Source organism: Plutella xylostella, chromosome 27 (assembly GCF_932276165.1).
Source record: "Plutella xylostella chromosome 27, ilPluXylo3.1, whole genome shotgun sequence".
NCBI classification, from domain to species: domain Eukaryota; kingdom Metazoa; phylum Arthropoda; class Insecta; order Lepidoptera; family Plutellidae; genus Plutella; species Plutella xylostella.
In genome coordinates, this window is record NC_064007.1 from 908,954 (window position 1) to 929,687 (window position 20,734).

General features: G+C 40.0%; 1 protein-coding gene and 1 long non-coding RNA gene across 4 annotated transcripts in view; one reads left to right on the top strand and one right to left on the bottom strand.

Annotated features, from left to right (window-relative positions):
• The window catches only part of LOC105388660 (ATP-binding cassette sub-family D member), a 62,751-nt gene that overhangs the window by 16,411 nt on the left and 25,606 nt on the right, over window positions 1–20,734 (top strand). The window contains exon 2 of one of the 3 annotated variants that reach the window (XM_048630922.1): window positions 3,232–3,257. The exons of 1 other annotated variant lie outside the window; for it this stretch is intronic. The gene's annotated coding sequence lies outside the window, so the exon portion shown is untranslated. Of the gene's footprint in view, window positions 1–3,231; window positions 3,258–20,035; window positions 20,208–20,734 lie in introns of those variants that run through there. One more of the 3 variants, XM_048630923.1, reaches the window with a different exon arrangement.
• On the bottom strand, window positions 13,944–15,254 carry LOC125490732. The gene is made up of 2 exons (XR_007267874.1): window positions 14,939–15,254; window positions 13,944–14,585 (listed from the first exon to the last, which is right to left on the bottom strand). It is a non-coding gene; the product is annotated as an uncharacterized LOC125490732 (long non-coding RNA).

Here is a 20,734-nt window from a genome sequence, read left to right on the forward strand (position 1 = left end):
AGTTGGTGCCGTATTTCTTCGGATTACTTTGTCACCGCACCAACAGCAACAAAAAAAAGAATCTTACCTGCTTAGGAATATTTGCAATGTCACATAGAATTGGTCTAAACATTAGATTATTTCTTACTTTTAAGTGGTTTTTTGAAGTAGTTTTTTTATCATAAATGATGATGATGATGATAGATATAATATTGAATCTCAAGATAGATATAATATTCTTTATCTGTACACACACAAGAAAAGAAGTTTATACAAACACATATTAATTCTTGCAACAATTCTACTTAAGGTTAAGAAACCCATCGCAGATAATAATAATATGTGGGGACATCTCACACACGGCCATCCGACCCCAAGCTAGGCAGAGCCTGTGTTATGGGTATCGGACAGCTGATATATCTACACAAATACACTCGCGAGCAACCAAATCGACTCAAGCCTTGACGGCGCAAACATACATTAATACAAGTAAAATTATGAATAGAAATAATAAAAATGATATGTCATTTAAAAGCTTAAGATGTCAGCTTTAATTTGATATCATTATTATTGAAATCCATTCATCATTTTTGAAATAAATGATGTCTGAACGCAATTGTAGGAAAAACGGGAATTTAGGAAAAAAGGGTATGGGTATCGTATTATACAAATTAAACAAAAAATGTTAAGATAAAAATTTATTTATTTAAATCAATACTTTGTATTGCCCCCTCTTGCCCTAATTACAGCCTGCAGCCTGTTTCTCATAGACCTTATCAACTTTTTGACAGTTTCCTGAGGAATGCCGTCCCACTCCTCTAATAAAGCTGTCTTCAGCTCGTCCACGCTTGCAGGGACTGGATTCCTGGCCCGAACTCTTCTTTTGAGCTCGTCCCATAAGTGTTCGATGGGATTCAGGTCAGGACTGAGCGCAGGCCAGTCCATCGTGCGCAATTCCTTCTCTCTCAGAAACTGCCGACTGACTCGTGCCGTGTGGCAGCGGGCATTGTCGTGCATTAGCACGAAGTCTTCACCGACAAATTCTGCATAGGGCACAACATGACCGAGTAGAATGTCGGTGATGTACCGATCAGCTGTTAACCCGCCTCCTCGGCCGCCTCCAGGCACGAAAACAAGTGCGGTTTTTCCCTCTAGAGAAATACCAGCCCACATCATGCAGGAACCGCCGCCATATGCTACTGTTTCAGCGAAACAACATTGGGCAAATCGTTCCCCCGGACGCCGGTAGACCCGGCCTCTCCTGTCACTGCCATGCAGACACACTCTGCACTCATCAGTAAACAGGACCGACCGCCATTGCGCAATGCTCCAATCGAGATGCTCTCGAGCAAACTGAAGACGCGCTTGTCGGTGGCCTGCAGTCAATTTGGGGCCTGATGCAGGTCTTTTTGGTGTCAAGTTGGCTTCCTTCAAGCGTCTTCTCACTGTCCACTCGCTGACAGCCACTTGTCGTACACGTCTCAGTTCTTGCTGCACATCAACGCCCGTAAGGTGTCGATTGCGCAGCGAGGTTGAGACAATGAAGCGGTCGTCTCTCTCTGAAGTGCAGCGGTGGCGGCCCGTTCTTGGTCTTCGATTGAAGGCACCAGTCTCTTGGAACCGTCTGTATACTCGGGATACAGCAGACTGGCTCAAGTGGAGCTGGGCAGCGACTGCTCGCTGACTTAACCCTTGTTGCAGCAAGGCAACAACTTGAGCAGCTTCTTCTGGTGTGGTATCCATGGGTTTGCGAAAACAAGGAATACAATGCAACGAGATGTGTACCGGTCAACTTGCAACAAGCGACTGATAAGGTACACCGGATGTGGAAAGGTTTTATAGCGGGATCAGGTAGCGCAAGGCGTGGATTCCTAATGAGGTAATTAACACTGACGGGCAATTAAAATGCGTCATTAAATCTGCGCTTAGTTTTTTTTTATGGTATTGATCTTAATTGAAAGCCTAATTCTTCAGCTTTCGAATGACATATCACTTTTATATTTACCATTTATCGTTTTAGGAAAATCAATGTATATGTGCGCCGTGAAGGCTTGAGTCGATTTGGTTGCTCGCGAGTGTACATAGATACATACATATTAAATAATAAATATCAACACCCAAGACCCGAGTACAAATATTACTTACAAATATACGGCATTCGACCGTCGAGATTACTACGCAAAAACAAAAAAAGGCTACATACAAAACTCGATCGCAATTTGGCGAGTAAGCCATAGCCAGGAGGCCGGCGGCGGCGGCGCTTGCGCAACCGTCAAATATTCCTTGCAACGAATGGCTGGTTCACTTTCAATTCACTGGTGTAGGTCGCGAGCACGCCGAACAAACACACAGCCTGCAAATAGTTCACTGAAAAGACCTATGTGACTAGATGCCACAAATGCACTCATTTCTATGAGAACCACACGTGCCGTAATTTGTAAAAGAATTATTATTTTTAATACTGATATTGATGTCGATTCTGAAAGCAGAAATTCTAAATTTAGAGCTGTCAAAACTTTAATTTCTTTGTTTAAAATTCGACTCTATGATTGTTTCCGTAAATGTCATTTTATGCAAGCAAATTTTTTAGTTTGACAGCGTTAAAATTAGAATTTCTGCTTTCAGAATCGACATCAATGACAGCCCAAAAGTTGATCATATGATCAACCTTTTCAAGTGTCAAAGGCTCAGTTTCACATTTGAGTAAATCTACCTAAGCATGAACTTAAGACCTTCTCAATGACAGTTCAGCCAATCACAGCACTGCATTCCATACTCAAACTCTACTTATCTTGACATTCTCAAATGTGAAACTGACAGATAATATATACATCTGTGTCACTGAAAGATCGAGAAACCTTTCTCAGTTTGCTTTAACTTCAAATTTCCACTTCAATGTTAAAGATTTTGACGTTGAGATTTCCAGAATAGATTTTTTTAAGTTTCAACTGATAAAAAATAAAAACCCAGACTTAAAACAAATAAATGCCAGCTGTTGTGGTTCTCACACGATAAAGAGATGTTAATTAATAATGATTACTTCTTTCAGTCCTTGTTAGCTGCACTGCTACTTTCTATTTTATCATGATAAGGTCTTTCACACAAGGTCCTGGATATGTTGTCAACCCTTCCGCAATTCACATTCAGCAACTACTCCCTCGTTTAGTAGGATAATAATATTTTTTAATTCTACTTTTGTTATGTTTTCAAATCATCGAAGGTCACTAACCAAAATATATTTTATTGTTTCAGATTTCACTTGATCAGAAGATTTTTAAGTAAGTGTCCATCTGTTAATTTATTTCATAACTTACTGCAGGTACCTTAATATACACAAATGAATTATAGGATGTTGTTTTAAACATGTGTCTATTATGTGCTACATTTGTCTTTTACAAGATAATGTCAATTTTGCCTCCATAGTATGTATTATATCTATTTTATTTATGTGTATAGTGCCACAAACTTATCTGTTCCGGTGAGAGCGAACTAAATTGGTCCATATAATCTATGTCAATATGAAATTCATTTAGTAAGTAATGAGGTATGGACCAATTTAGTTCGCTCTCACCGGAACAGATAAGTTTGTGGCACTATACACTTTATTGTGTACAAAACTGTTGTGTGAAACTGTGAACATGGGTCAGTGGCAGTTCGTACACCATTTGAGAAGAGAAAACTAAACGCTAATTATATGGCAGGACCTTTGTGGTGTTTGGCCTTTTTGATAAGAGTTTGTTTATAGTTTGTTTATACTTCTAGGTAGTCTATTACCGAATACAAGAATGGTGAACAGCAAACTCGTATATTATTTCCCTAAATATCACATTGGCGACAAATAAGAGCTCACGCAGTGTAATAATAATAGGTTAGTGCATTTTACGTGAGCTGAAAGTAAATACAAGCGCAAATGTGTGGTAACCAAAATTTTGACCAGAACCGTCGAGTCGTGTGGCGAAGATTGAAAAGCCGGTTTGTTTAGTTCTGCTCAGCGAACGACAACCGAGCGAGGCCACCGATGCAGCAGGCCTTAAGAGGAGAGCTGTGCTGCCGACGGAGTTGGTCGAAATCACCGGGTCGTAGAGGGCTTGGCCTTCCCAAAGAAGCTGACAATGCGGAGTAAAAGGCTCTAATGGCTTTGCCAGAGAGGGGACTGGCTGAGTGGGCGACTCGAGTGCGGAGTTTGGCGCAGTAGGAGAAGGAGCGACGACGAGCGGCCTGATGGAACACAATGACTCCTGGCACAGATAGTACAGCTGTAGAGGGGGAGGAGAGCGGGGAGGATGCTGCTCCGCAGCCGCCAGGAGGGACAGTGGACAGCCAGTGCATAGAGATTTTGAATCGTTTATTCTTTGATATTTATGTTTATTCAATGTATTGACTTTGTAATGGTTTATTGAGTTTTATGTTATATTATTTTATAAATAGTAGGGGAGGTATGTGGTGTTTGGCCTTTTTGATAAGAGTTTGTTTATAGTTTGTTTATACTTCTAGGTAGTCTATTACCGAATAGAAGAATGGTGAACAGCAAACTCGTATATTATTTACCTAAATATCACAACCTTAGATTAACAATATATACGAACAACATGGTGTGTCACAGCGTGGGACGCCCTCCTGCCCGCTGGACTGACGACCTTAGCCGGTAGTGGTTGGATGAGGAAGGCCGAGGACGGAGTGTTCCTGGGGAGGCGCTCCTTGGGAGAGGCCTATTCCCAGCAGTGGATGATTATTGGCTGATGATGATGGTGTGTCACATACAGAAACAAAGCAAAAAAACTTAATTTTGTTTTACTGACAAACCGTTTTAAGTTCAACCTAATGACAACCATTGTACCTATCGATAAAGTGACAATTCTTCTTAGCTCTATGTTAGCTCTATACAAATCGCGTTTAGTTTTCACTGCTCGTTCGGTGAGTAAAACTCGCACTATTGCTCCTGAGTTGGGGTCAAACAGTTGGAGTGGTTGGGAAATGACTTCGGTAATGCAACAGGCAATAGTGCAGACATTGTGCAGTATGGACTAACGTTTACTTGCGAAATTTTCGCGCTTGTCTACATTTTAGATAGATTAGGCGTTTGGCCGTCTATTTATTTATAGCCATTTTATTGCATACAAAAAACATACACAGACAAAAATACAAATTAAGGAAATTTAGTTTACAAAGCCAAATTATTGCCAAAAAGCAATTTCTTCCAGCCAACCCTTTGTTTTTTCCGTCCACAGAATAGGTGGACCTATTTTTTGCGTCACCACCTGAAGTAAATGAAATGAATTGATACTCAACATGGGTTCAAATATTGGCATGAGCCGCTAAATTCTTTTAAAATCTTTTGGAATATTGCAGACGGCGTCGTTAAGGTACTTTTTTGCGTTTAGGAGTAACTAGCTGTTCCCGCGCGCTTCGCTTCGCCTTAAAAAGGTTTTTCCCGTGGGAATTCCGGGATAAAAAGTAGCCTATGTTCTTTCCTAGGGTCTAGACCGTATGTATACCAAATTTCATTCAAATCCGTTCAGTAGTTCTGGCGTGAAAGAGTAACAGACAGACAGACAGACACAGTTACTTTCGCATTTATAATATTAGTCAGGATTAGGATTTGGTGCTTTTATCATTGAAACTTTTTCATTGCTCGAGAGTACATTCCAACTCTAACCGCGGTTCAATATAGTAAAACTATAAAGTCCTGAAAACGGAAGTACATTCTAACTAATTGTTACAGACTGTATTTTATCGATGTATTATATTTATTTAAGCACAAATCCGTTAAAAAGCCATACACATACGTTATTTTTTTTAAAATGTATGTAAATGTAAGTAAATAACTGATAATGATAAAAAGTCTCAGCAAAATCGCACTCTTTAATTGTCATGGCTTTATAGTTGGACTGTAGGTCCTATAATAGTGTGGCGGTATTTCAGCAGCCCTGCAACTGCGATAAGTACTTACTTACTTACTCCGCTGGCTCAGCGACCCGAAGTGGATCTTGGCCTCCGACATTAAAGTGCGCCAATTTTCTCTCTTCTGTGCCAATTCTGACCAGTCGGACACTTCCAGCTCCTTCAGGTCTTTGGCGACTTCGTCCTTTTTACCGTGTCCTGTTAGTACTGTCACCTTTTTACCGTGCCAAAACGACAGCGGTCCGTCAACATTTCAATCAAATTGAATGAATTAGGTCCTGTTTCACAATGTCTGGTTAGTGGCTACCTGTGAGATAAAATATGAACCTACATGCTGTCACTGTCAAAAAAATACACAGGTAGCCACTAACTAGACATTGTGAAACAGGGCCTTAATATAATGGGCGGTTCGTTAGTTTGACAAGGTGCAAAAGATGAAGCGGATTTTGTAACTATATTATGCTCCCCTATAGTCGATCGTTGATGTAAAGGTGGTTGAACTCTAGGAAGTAAAAAATACGTATAAAACACAAGGATTTAGAAAGGTAGTGAGGGGTAACCAACCCATTACAAGTATTTTAAATGTCACAATTTTGCCACTTTTTTATTTTTTGTACACAATCCACATTTGATATAATGAAAATAATTCTTTAGCATTCTTTAGTATTAAAAGACGCCAACATCCTGTGCTGCAATCTCAAACAATTTTGACACTTCACGATAGTACCTAATCGGTGGTAGCTCAGTCGGGTAAGCGCCCGCTTCTCACGCAAGAGATGCGGGTTCGAATCCCGGCGCTGACACGTACCAATGAGTTCTTTTAACTTAAGTACAATGTATACCATCGCTCTTACGGTGAAGGAAAACATCGTGAGGAAACCTGCATATCTAGATTTAGCACATCAAACTAGATATGTGAACCCACCAACCCGCAGTGGGCCAGCGTGGTGGGTAATGGTCCAAGCTTAGGAAGGCAGTTTAGACCTTGGGGATATGCACAAAGGTTCCACTCGAGAGAGCCAGGTGCAGGTACTTACACCCCCACAGAGAATAGAATAGAATAGAATAGAATAGATAGTACCTAATACGATATTCGGATTTGAACGAACCGTCTATCGAATAACGTGTTTGTATGTGGTAGACCTACAGAATATCATTTACGGGTTGTGTATGTTTTTATGTGTAGCATCAACACCTAAACACGATCACGCGTCTCGTAATCGATCACTCCACTCAACACAGACGTCCAAAGTGTAGAGTCTACATGACGACCTCTTATCAACCGTGACTCGGCAAGACCTAGACTAGACCTGCACAAGCACTAACCCACATAGGCGTTGCGCAACTGACACAAAGACATGGTCAGTAATGTCGGTTGTCGTCTGTCATTGTGGCTCAGGTTAGCGGACAATGGCCCTTAGTTCGCGAGCTTTCGTTCCGACTCGCCTAGGGATGGGGTTGCAACGAATATTTGTGTTGTATTATAGTTTTGTTGTCGGATATTACATAATAATATGCCTATATTTTTTATAGTTTTAAAACCAGGCTGATGAATCGATTACCGTTGAGATACATCGTTTTTGTATATTTTTAATATATGCTAGTTGAAGTGCCAGTGGGCCGGTCTGAACATAGGCAGCTTTAAGCATGATGTCCCATAGCAAATAGTTTATTATTTAGCTCGCATCGTATAACGAGTGTTTATATTATTTTTATTTTAGGTTAGTTTATGACCAAGTAATTAATGGTCAAGTTATGTAGTGGTTAAAAGAACAAGTCTTTATTATCTCACTGACGTCAATATAACAACACAATGGTTAGTGCTCTTATCTATAAACTGCGAATGACTATTATGTAGTTGCTTTTTGTAGACATTTTATCTTTGGTTATAAAAATGGTGAATAAATCATACTTATACATAAAATTCTTATGTTAATAGAGTTACAAATTGACAAATAGACTTAAAAATCATCTAATGTCCACTAGTGATTTACGACTTCTGTGTTTTTGTGTAGCTTACAAAATTAAATGACATCATAGTAAAAACAGATGATTCAGATTTTTTTACTAAACCATAATAAATATCATTCTTATTATTCACAACCAGTCACCCACTCTTCTTCCATTAATTTAAAATTACTACATTCCATTCGCCAATCACTAAATTATCGATATCGACAGAGTCGTGCACTCTCATCCCTGTGTCCCATCACTAGTGATCCGCAGTGCACTTGGTATTACGAAACGTGCGCAGACTCACTTTCTTGTTGTCAGTTTGTTTACATCATCCAACGTCTGTTGTATGAGTTGTATAAAGGTATACAACCTTTATACAACTCATACAAGAGACGTCGAGTCTGATCCTTTTGTGTCTCGCTCTCGCACGATCTCGAGGTGTATCCTGTTTGTTGACTCTTTTGTTTATTAGAAGTTTAGTGCCAATTTCTCCATAATGGGTTAGAGCATAACCAGGGATTATTGCTTGACTTTTGACACATCTGTCAAGGACTTAATATGGAGATGACGTATAATTGATAACCAATCCTTGGTCGGTTAGATAACCGACTATGGATAAATTGACACTTACTATTTCAAATAGTTATTTTTTTTTGACTGTGACCGTTAGTCATCTTAGGGCGCACGCGCGCCAACGCCACCAACAGAACTAGGGGTCGAAGTGGTCGCCATGGCCGAAATCGGTTGGACCAATCATCATCAGTTATAACCTGTCTAAGGTCGTCAGTCCAGCGGGCCAGAGGGCGTCCCACTCTACGCTTGCTGTAATGTCCTTAAGATTACAATGGTCAACGGAAAGGTATGGCGAGCCCGACATAACTTAGCTCTTATACGTTTCCTGTCATGTTTGTGTTTGGACAAGTGCAATGTCCACTTCTTATCTGTTGTTGTAGAACTGTGCAATGTTCGTATGAAGTATTCGTATTCACAAAAGACCTCTGCTGTTTTGTCACTGACATGTTACACAATGGTTTGTTTGTAAATAAATATAGGTACGGAGTGCATTTTTTAGTCAACGTCCTATAGTTTCGGGGTTATAGTTTAGGATTAACAAGTTCCCTCCAAAATATAATTGTACATTCTGAAACCGTAAATTCGTTAGTTGTTTGATAGGTAGGTACCATCAGATTTGTTACTTTATGGCAAATTTTTTTTAAATACTTTATGGATAAAAACCTAATTATGAACTTAAATACTAACCAACGACAAATCAGACAATCGCCCTACATACTTCTCAGGTGTGAAACTGTCAAAGAACGCGAAGGTAGAGCGGTGCAGCGGTGGTAGCTCAGTCGGGTAAGCGCCCGCTTCTCACGCCAGAGATGCGGGTTCGATCCCGGCGCTGACATGTACCAATGAGTTCTTTTAACTTAAGTACAATGTATACCATCGCTCTTACGGTGAAGGAAAACATCGTGAGGAAACCTGCATATCTAGATCTAGCACATCTAGATATGTGAACCCACCAACCCGCAGTGGACCAGCGTGGTGGGAAATGGTCCAAGCTTAGGAAGGCAGTTTAGACCTTGGGGATATGCACAAAGGTTCCATTCGAGAGAGCCAGGTGCAGGTACTTACAGAGAATAGAATAGAATAGAAACTGTCAAAAAGTAGGTTCTATTGAGTTGTACTAAAGTTCTAATTCGACGTCATGAGAGGTGGACCTTGCAGTATGATAATTTTAATGAAATATGCAAATTTTTCGATTGCTACAAGTTTATAAGTTTTTGATTATGATGCGCTATTGACGTCAGTAATTTTTTTTTCGTACCAGTTTTTGTGTAGAATATATTATGACGCAAAGGTTATATGATTGTAATTTATATATTTTTTTGTTGCTCTTTCAAATCATACTATTAATCTTAGTAAGAAAAAAATTGTTGCTACACACACACACACACGCGTATAGGCAACATACCAGACTGGTATTTGACGCAAAACGAATCAAGTTTTTTTTTATGGATAGGTAACTACATATTTTGTTTAAAAGTTGTTAGATTTAGATAAGTACATACTAGTGATGTAACGAATGTGTGTTTTTGGACATTCGCGAATGCGAATGCGAATGCGAATATCTGATATCGATATTCGCGAATGCGAATGCGAATGCGAATATTTAGTTTGTGTTCAAATTTGACGTCATTTGTATAGTTTCGTGGCAGTCTTGTTCTGAACGAGGTACGTTCCGTTCTAGGCGCATTCCGAATGAGACTAGCCAATACTAGTCGCAGTTTTTTTTAAAAGTAGTTACACTTTATTTAGCTCCGTAACTGTTACGACACATTGCGACTGTGTACGGTTTCTGAGGGCGACTTACACGAAACATTTAAACGTAAGGTACGTGTGCGCCTTGTAAGGCGCCAAAAAAGGGTTGCAATAATTAAATAAATAAAAAAATTGAAACAATGTAAGAAAATAAACTTGATTACTATATTCTCCTTTTATTTTTAAATATTAATCAACAAATAAATCATCAGATTAAATCAAGCTTCTTTACGGAAACAATCATTTTCGAAAACCTCTAATGTGGGCCTTCTTAGGAACATAGGCACTTATCATGGCCCGATATTAATCAAGTATAATTTATAAATTCTATCAGAACAAAAACCATGTTTTTACGTAAAACTTAAACAAAAATATGAGCTTCTTTGTTAATTAATCAATTACTATCGATTTTTTGGGCGTTAATAGTGCGGTGGCTTAGCAAAACTAAATCTACATTCAATACAAAAGTCTGTAATGATATTAAAATAATAAAAATGTTCTTCTGTTATTCTAACAATTATTTAGAGTGAAAACCAATGCTTCAATTTTTCGTGGGCTTTATTAGGTTAATAAAAAAATATTTTTGAATTTTTGTTTATTTTATAAGTATTTAAAGTGGAAAGTAGGTACTTAAGATACCGTAACTACGCTTAAAGTTTAGTTTCAGTGTTTGAATATAACATAATAATAAAAAATATAGCCGAAATTCTATCTTTCATGTTCCAAAGAAACTATGATATTGTATAGTCCTGTAAGGCCCGGGCATCTTGGTAACGCGTGTGGTGGGTCTTCATATGAACTTTTCACGGTGACAAGACCTAATGAAATTAATTGAAAAACAAAAAAGAATACAAACAACGCTTAGCTTTTTCAGAATGCCCTTGAACCTACGAAAGTCTGTATCGAAAAAAAACGATAATAGTTTGTTATTTTAAAGAAATACTACTAAAAAGTTTGCAAACATTAGGTTGTAAATCGTAGGCCATTTTTTCTATGGCACTAACCAAACATTAGAGCGAAATTTCAACTTATCCGGGCGTTTAGAAGATTCAAATTTTGTAAGTGGGCCATTTTAGGAATAGGGCCATCTTTGGCGCACGTACCTTATTTAAATCTATGGCTGTCTTGCTGTGACACTATTGTGAAAATCCGCTTTTTGATTGCTTAAAGAAGCTATTTATGTTTAGGTCTTATGAAACTATTAACTACCTATATCTAAAGTTTAATTTTTCAAAGTAATGAATTATGCTAAAGTAAGGCTGTTAATTTGATTAAGAGAGTGACTTGTAATAAAAAAGTTACTTATCGACGAATGGATTTTGACTTTGCTAACCTTTGTTAACCATTATTTTCAAATAGTTTTTTCTAAAAAGTACCTACTGATATTCGCAAAACATTCGCACCAAATTTTGCGAATGCGAATGCGAATGCGAATATCCAAAAAAGTGCGAATATTCGCGAATGCGAATGCGAATGCGAATATTCGTTACATCACTAGTACATACATTATTAAGTATAATGTATTCAACAGTTACTGTTCAGTTGTAAATATGTAGGTATCGATAGATGTATTCTTAACTGTATTGTACCTATATAGCGGTATTAACTTTATTTTCTATTTTAGCTTTTTACTATCATCAGCGATCCGAGCAAATAAGGCTACCAAGCTACAACTAGCTACTTTTCAGTTACAACTACACTCACGGGCAATGAAAAGGTTCCACTGAGAAAAGCACCAAATTACTCCTAAACGGAAAATGACGCCTTCAGAAACATTGAAGTTCATTTAATAGAGCATCAGGATATTACCAACTGAAAATGGTAATATTTTGTGAAAAATTCCTATTAAACATTTTAAAAAATTGGGGCGGTTATGTGACTGCATTTTGTAAGCGGAACTGTTTCTTTGCACGTCAGTGTATTACACTATACAAATAAAATAAAAAAAACAATCAAATGTCAGAAACGCATTAGCGATCAGTCTCTTGTAATGCAACTTTAACAGTTGATTAAGAAATCAGGGCAAGTCAAAATACAACTCATCACCTTGTTTCGTCTATTCTTTTTTTCGCGATAGAAAACCTATTCCATTAACAGTAACAAAAGCCCTACTGTGTAATTGTTTAATGTTTAGATGTTATCAGAAGGAGAAGTGAATTCAGTGTAGTGATGAACGCGAGATAAATGATTCTACTAATTAAAATACCGTATTTTATACAGTACTAGCTGTTCCCGCGCGCTTCGCTTCGCCTTAAAAAGTTTTCCCGTGGGAATTCCGGGATAAAAAGTAGCCTATGTTCTTTCCCAGGGTCTAGACCGTATGTATACCAAATTTCATTCAAATCCGTTCAGTACTTTTGGCGTGAAAGAGTAACAGACAGACAGACAGACAGACAGACAGACACAGTTACTTTCGCATTTATAATATTAGTTAGGATTAGGATATACAGGGTCTTTCTCGCCAAATTCAATGACTTTTGACTACCTGTATAATATGCGTGCCACAGTGGGTATGTAGGTATAATTTTGTGAGTGTAATTATCTATTTCACGGGAAAACCGCTGAACCAATTTTGATGACATTTGGTGTGTAGGAAGCTGAAACCCTGGATCAGCAGCCTGGTAAACTTTTTATCCCGTAATACCCACGCGAAACGCTTTAAGGTTGCACGGAAAATGTAGTGTAAAAAATAAACAAACACGACCTTTTATTTTAGGTTAGTGGCATCTAGCGAGTGCTTCAGTAATTACTCACTGGAAAACTACAGTTAAGGTCGGCCGAGCCAACAGCAGAGGTTAACACAACAATAACAAGCAAAGTTATATAGTTATGTTATGTTTATGTACTTTCAATACCGCGATGGCATTCCAAATACCGTTAGATTTTTTAGATATGAAAGCTTACTGCCACAGCTCATTTGATGGACAGTAATTTCTTGTACCTCTTATGGATATATATCTATGTAGATAACTGTTTATTGCAAACAAACACATAGAAATTACTAACAGGAGCTATAGCATTGAGTCAACCTTATGTACGCATTTTTATGTAAGTATTTGTGCGATATAGAATTAAATATCAAGACAAGTTGAAACTTATTGAAATTAATATAGGTACTTTTCACGTTAGATCAATATACAATACAACTAGTACAGGTTTGATATACTAACACATTCATAAATCTAGTTTTCATTCGAACTTTGGTCTGGCTATCACAATTCACAATGTCACTGTAATGTAGCAGCTCGGCAGGAGCTGGTCTGGATCACCGGGGAGCGACCCCTGGGCGAATCGACCTGCCTGGCCTTCCCCGAGAGTAGGGGTTGGGTGCTATATTGTAATGTGGTACTTACCCTTATGACTAACGTCCCTAGTGCTTAGGGCTGGTACCTACCTAATAACTCTCAATTAATATGTACCGGGAAGCGGTCTTAGGCTAGCTCAGCTTGACGCCGGCCTCTGAATGAGTGCCCGGTCGCCTGGGGGATCTACACTGACCGTGAAGCGGTCCTAACTACTCTGATCTTGGTCCTGAGGCCCCTGGAGGGAAATAACCTCGGTAGGTGTACGGGGTGAGAATTAATAATGCCGATTAATTAGTGTAACACAATTGAGGCGGCACTGGACCCGCTTTATTTACAATCAAGTTAACTTATATGTCTAAGGTACTTACAGCTTACGTACTTAATATTAACACACTACACAAATGCACAAATACTTATCGCGATTACTGATATTTATATTGGTCGGGCCCTGAAGGGGCCTACGCGGACGTTACTATCTTAATAAGGGGAAGGATATAGGGTACAGGAGGTCGGGCGAATACCGGTGGTGCGTGTGGACTTGTTCCAGGATTTGTGGAGTGTATTTGTGTCGACAAGAGTGTGGCTGAAGGCTGGTGTGTGTCCGGTGATTGTATAGTTCGGTACTTACACAGATGCTTTCAACTAGGCAACCCAGGCATCCATGTACGTATCCGGGGGACCTCGCTCCGCTAATTAGGCAGCCCACTGTGTCGGGTCTAGTCGGGTATACGGATGCTTTCAACTAGGCAACCCAGGCATCCGTATAACCGAGAGGCCTCGGTCCGTTGAGCAACCTACCTCGCGGGGAGACCGGTGATGTGAGATTAGTGTGCGTGAATAGATTACTTGAATAGATATGGGTGCGGGGAGGGATCTCGGGAACGGAATGATCACTCGTCGGAACAGGAGGTGGCGAATGGTACTCTAGCGGCGGTCCGGCGGCTATTTATAGGCGGGTCGCCCCGCGCCCCTTGTATTCTCCGGAGTCGTCTGTGTGGTGCCCCGCCTCGTCTCGCACACGCCGGGCGCTCTTGTGGCTGCGGTGTGAGGGTAGGTGTGTTGGACGGTTGGTTTGTAACGGCTCGTTACATTCTCCCCCCTCAGCAGAAGAATTTTTACCTGGTAAAAATTCACAGGTCATGTAGATACATACAAGGAAAAATTAAGAGAACGGTGCATGTACTGGTGCATTTGTTTACAAACGGGTTCCTACTTTATCATCTGGATTCAGGATATATTTTATTTACTTAGATATTTATATCAGGTTAATTTTACACAGTATAATATTATTAGCTTTGGTAAAAAAAAAGTTACATGGTATTGTCCATGAGCATTTCATCCCTGCTTGGTGCCGGTAAGTTCGGACGGAAACGGTATATTATATTCGGGGTTCTTTTCTACATAAAAGATGTGAATATTTTGTTTTTTACAAGACATGAGCAAGGATAAAATGCATGGTTGGTTTTACTTACATTGTAGGCTATGTGTATATAACTTATTGTGTACTGATATACATTTTCCTGTTAATTATATTAGGTATACGGTTTCAGCTTTACGGTTTTAAATTGTTTACATATCAAATAAATTAAAATTTATACGGCATGTGCCCTTGCGCTGGAATTTACTCGGTCGGTTTGACACTTGACATTGACTTGACAACTAAAATTCTAACCTGTGTACGTTCACAGAGTAACGTATTGGGCTGCGTTCAAAAATTTACAATCTTTATTCTAAGTCTGAGCAAAATTTTACTTGCGACTTTGATGCAATAAGGTGGATGTTATACGTTTAACATATCTGTGTGTCTATTATTTACTTATATTATATTATACTACGGACGGACGGTGTAAAATGTGTGCATTTGCGTTTACATTTTTACCTATTTCTATATTTTTATTTGGTTTTTCAGTTGTATATTTATAATTAAATTACAAATTAAACATAATAAAAATTTTACGGTACGGTACGGAATGACTAGGTCATAAATATACAAATGTTTTAACTTTTTACGGCTATTTGTCTTCAATCTTCATTATGTTGATGATTGAGGGTAGGTTTGGAATAATCGGTTCGTTCGGCATCGCATGAGTACCGCGGCTAGGCACATCTGGCGATGGGTGATGACGTCGTCGGTAGGTTATTACTGCTTCGGTTCGGTGGAATTTGGTTGCAGCGAGTTTGATGACGATGATTTTAGTCGTTCTTTGTACTTTTTCATGTGATGAAGAACATCTTTGTACATCCCGGGCCAATAATATGTTTCGGCAATGCTTTTTAGGATTTTTCCCGTGGTCACGTAGCCTGTTGTTGTCGGTTCATTAAGGTGTTGTTCGATAATCGACCTTCTCTTCAGTGTCGGAACGCATAATTTCCACTGCGATTGTGTATTGATCTTGACCCCGTACGCCGGATTTACAATTCGTTTTTGGAGTGAGCCGTTTTTAATTGCGAATGTTGGGTCATTTTGAGGTGATTTTCGGGTTTCGGTCATTTTCCTCTCGAACCATTCTTTTCTTTCCTGGATTGAAGCTGTGTCGGGATATCTTGGTGGATGTTGTTGCTTAGGTTTTTTCTTATGCTTGCGGGATTTTGTCTTTATTGGGCCGTTGATAATATTATTATTCGGTGGTGTTGATTCTTTTGCGACGACTTCGGTCACTTTCGGTGTATTTTCCGTATTATTGTTCCAGACTATTGTGGCTCCTGCTTTTCTTAGTAGGTCTATACCTATGATAACTAGGTTTGACGGTGAATAAGCTGGTAGCACGAAGAGTTCGTGTATTATTTTTCTCTGCCGTATCTCGATTTCTGGGTCTATTCTGAGCTTCACGTCCATGACTCTGCCGTCTGCGACGGTTACTCGCATCCCTGTTACTGTTTCTTTGTCGGCGTTTGTCGAGTTCTCTTCATAAATGTTTCTACTTATGTATGATCTGGTGGAGCCTGTATCAACTAACGCTCGGTATATGATTTTACCTATTTTTACGTCTTCAAAAATTCGTTGTTCTGGTCGGTTTTCTTCGGCGGTTATGTTCGTGTCTCCGAACTTGGTTTCTCTTCTGCAGCAGTTGCGCGTTAGTCTCCCGAGGACTCCGCATTGGCTACAGAACAGTACTTGCCTGCCCCGGCATTCCTTGTGTGAGTGGCCTGCTTTGCCGCAGTTCCAGCAGCACGTGGTCCTGTCGTATTTTTCGTGTATTTTACGAGGTTCTGGTGACGTTTCTGGATGACTTTTCGGTGTCTGGCGGTGTCGGTCTGGTCGGTGGTTCCACTGTTGAGATGAGGATTCTTCTGTGATCTGCTCGTACTCGGCTGCCTGTCTTATTAATTCCCCGAGGCTGGTGAAGTCTTGCTTTTTGATGTAGTACTTGTAGTTCGCGTTCATGTTTTCGTAGACTCTTTCTTCTTTTTCTTTTTTGGTCATTTTTCCGTACCTTCTCATCAGGGTTTGTATGTCGGTCAGGTAGTTGACGAAAGATTCACGGTGGTGTTGTTTTCGTGCGATGATCATCTCAAGCAGGTTTTTCTCGTATCCCGCCGGGTAGAAGAAGAGTTTGAATTCTTCTAAGAAGTCCTCCCACTTTTTCCAGTTGTCGGAGTTGTTCCTGTACCATAACAGCGGTTTACCTCTTAGTACTTTAGGTAGTACCTGGAGTAATCGGTCCTGCGGGACGTCACCTGACGACGTCAGTTCATCCAAGCGCTCGATGAACTCTACCGGGTCGCATGCGGTGTCGAACGATATATTCCATTCCCTCACGATGGACGACAGGTTCAGCTGGCTCGCGGTTCTGGTCTGGTCATCGGATGTCATCTCGAAGGTCTCCTCCTCTTCTTCTCTGATGTGGTCGGACAGCTGCTTCCTCAGCTTGTCTACGGTTAAATTTACGGTCGGTAGTTTCCTTTCCCTACTTTCCCTTATTAATTCCTCTTTACTAAGGTTATAAATCCAAGAAGTTGGCATTTGATGCTGTATATTTACCTACTATAAAACGGGGCCAGTGTGTAATCGGTTACTATAATTTAAATAAAAATGACCAACAAAAAATTATCTGCTCTTTACTTTTGAATTGTAATTTTTGTTAAACGGGGTCGGTCGGTCGGTTGTCGGTCTATTTTTAGAACAATTACGGGTAGATAGTTAACTTGAACGGTTAGTCGGTCGGTTGTCGGTCTATTTTTAATGATTAACAAGTTATTACGGGGGGCTAAATAATATTAAATATTGATGAGAATTAGTGGATTTTACGTTGGGCGCCAAATGTAATGTAGCAGCTCGGCAGGAGCTGGTCTGGATCACCGGGGAGCGACCCCTGGGCGAATCGACCTGCCTGGCCTTCCCCGAGAGTAGGGGTTGGGTGCTATATTGTAATGTGGTACTTACCCTTATGACTAACGTCCCTAGTGCTTAGGGCTGGTACCTACCTAATAACTCTCAATTAATATGTACCGGGAAGCGGTCTTAGGCTAGCTCAGCTTGACGCCGGCCTCTGAATGAGTGCCCGGTCGCCTGGGGGATCTACACTGACCGTGAAGCGGTCCTAACTACTCTGATCTTGGTCCTGAGGCCCCTGGAGGGAAATAACCTCGGTAGGTGTACGGGGTGAGAATTAATAATGCCGATTAATTAGTGTAACACAATTGAGGCGGCACTGGACCCGCTTTATTTACAATCAAGTTAACTTATATGTCTAAGGTACTTACAGCTTACGTACTTAATATTAACACACTACACAAATGCACAAATACTTATCGCGATTACTGATATTTATATTGGTCGGGCCCTGAAGGGGCCTACGCGGACGTTACTATCTTAATAAGGGGAAGGATATAGGGTACAGGAGGTCGGGCGAATACCGGTGGTGCGTGTGGACTTGTTCCAGGATTTGTGGAGTGTATTTGTGTCGACAAGAGTGTGGCTGAAGGCTGGTGTGTGTCCGGTGATTGTATAGTTCGGTACTTACACAGATGCTTTCAACTAGGCAACCCAGGCATCCATGTACGTATCCGGGGGACCTCGCTCCGCTAATTAGGCAGCCCACTGTGTCGGGTCTAGTCGGGTATACGGATGCTTTCAACTAGGCAACCCAGGCATCCGTATAACCGAGAGGCCTCGGTCCGTTGAGCAACCTACCTCGCGGGGAGACCGGTGATGTGAGATTAGTGTGCGTGAATAGATTACTTGAATAGATATGGGTGCGGGGAGGGATCTCGGGAACGGAATGATCACTCGTCGGAACAGGAGGTGGCGAATGGTACTCTAGCGGCGGTCCGGCGGCTATTTATAGGCGGGTCGCCCCGCGCCCCTTGTATTCTCCGGAGTCGTCTGTGTGGTGCCCCGCCTCGTCTCGCACACGCCGGGCGCTCTTGTGGCTGCGGTGTGAGGGTAGGTGTGTTGGACGGTTGGTTTGTAACGGCTCGTTACATCACAAATATTTTTTAATATATAAGTACCTAATTATGTTACATATGTATCTATGTTTATTAATCTCTATGACTAAATGATTAGTAGTCACCGGATTTTTTTAATCCTTCGGAATTAAGATTACAAGTTTGAATCCGCATTCGCACGCATACAATATTTTTTTTTTTATACTTACGTATTTTCATCGACAAAAAAGTTATACATGTATTTTTACGACGGGTTCAAAACTCATCAAAAACAGTTTCCTGTAAGATGTACCCAAGGCTAGTCACAGTCAAAAAGTTATCAGATCTCACGCAGAAAAAAGCTCGCGGACTTTAAATACCGAACTCCACTAAATCAAACTTTAAACTTTACTTGTACCTACATAAATCATCATAGCATCTTATAACTTATGGCTAAGTCGTTTCGTTATCATTATCACATGGACTAAGGGCTGATTTTTCGATAGTCAGATAAAAAATATCTGAGGAATAATTCTGATGTGGTCGCGTCTGAATGTTTGTATAAGACAGTGACAGCAACAATTTTATTTCTCACATAACATTTACCTGAGTATTGAAAAATCAGCTCTTAGATTTGAAGATACGTATCAAATGGGATATCTTTGATACACATATATTCAAATCTAAGGGCTGATTTTTGACTAGATAGTCTTTATGTCGGAGGGGCATTTCAAATGGATCGCTTCGTTTCGTGGAATTTATTGTGTAAACTTATCAGTTCTCTTTACAGATAATCCTGTATATCCGTCGTCTATCAAATCTATCAATTCACGAATATCTACACGTTTACGCTCTTGTACTCTAGGCTCCCGATTAGTAGTACAGTCAGCTTCATAAGTTGTCACTTTTGAACCTTGTAAAAGTCATAAACCGCGTCCCATTCAAACATTGTTGGATTGTTAGGTTGATAAGGTATAGAAGTGTATAGCTACTTAGGAAGCTGGCCGTATTCTAGTAACTAGTAGTGGTGTGGTAGTCAGTGAGTCTTGAGGGTTATTCTATACAGACGATTAACGAACGAACGAGAGCTGCCGTGTAATCGGCACGTTAAATACAACGATAGAGTCGTGGCTCGCGCAGCAGCTCTATGAAACTTTGTTTTTAATGTAGAGTGAACCCATTAGTCAAACGAGTACAAAGCAACGATAGCGCCACAGTGCTCGTCGCTCATTGGTCGGGGACGGACGCACGCCATTGGGCCCTCGATCTCCAATTCGATTTTTAAATCCGAAAATCTTTTTGGCCAGTGCTTTGTGCGTTTGAGTGCATTTTTTGTGACAGTGTGGTTCTTTGTGGATTATTTTTGTCACGGTGAGTCGGGTTTTGGTAGATGTTTTAATAAAAATTGATGTTTTTTATATCTATCTTGTTGTGTTCCTTGTGTTCTGATTGTGATTTTAGCTGTGGAATAAATGAACGAGTGATTCTCGATTGTTCTACTAAATTCTGATACGAAGAAAACCTGATTTAGGTAGTAGGTAATATAATTTAGATTCAGTATGATGCAACGGGTTTTCGATAAAATCACGCTTATTTCTGTTAGTTCCTAATAATAAAACCTAAGTACAAACTCTACATGATATCTTTTCCATCTTTAAGAGTCAAAGTAGGTTATTTTTGGGATACCCAATGCCTAGTTACATATTCTGTTAAATCATATTGTTGTTACTTTTTTTCATAGTCTCTCATATACGACACACTAACTTGAAACAATTATGTTTTGTCTGTCTGTCTGTTTTTAGCCCATACATACATACAAGGAGATCTGGGGGCACGGCAGTGCCCCCACCAAGTCGAGCTAGATTTTGTGTCTTCAAAATCCAACGATATAAAAACAG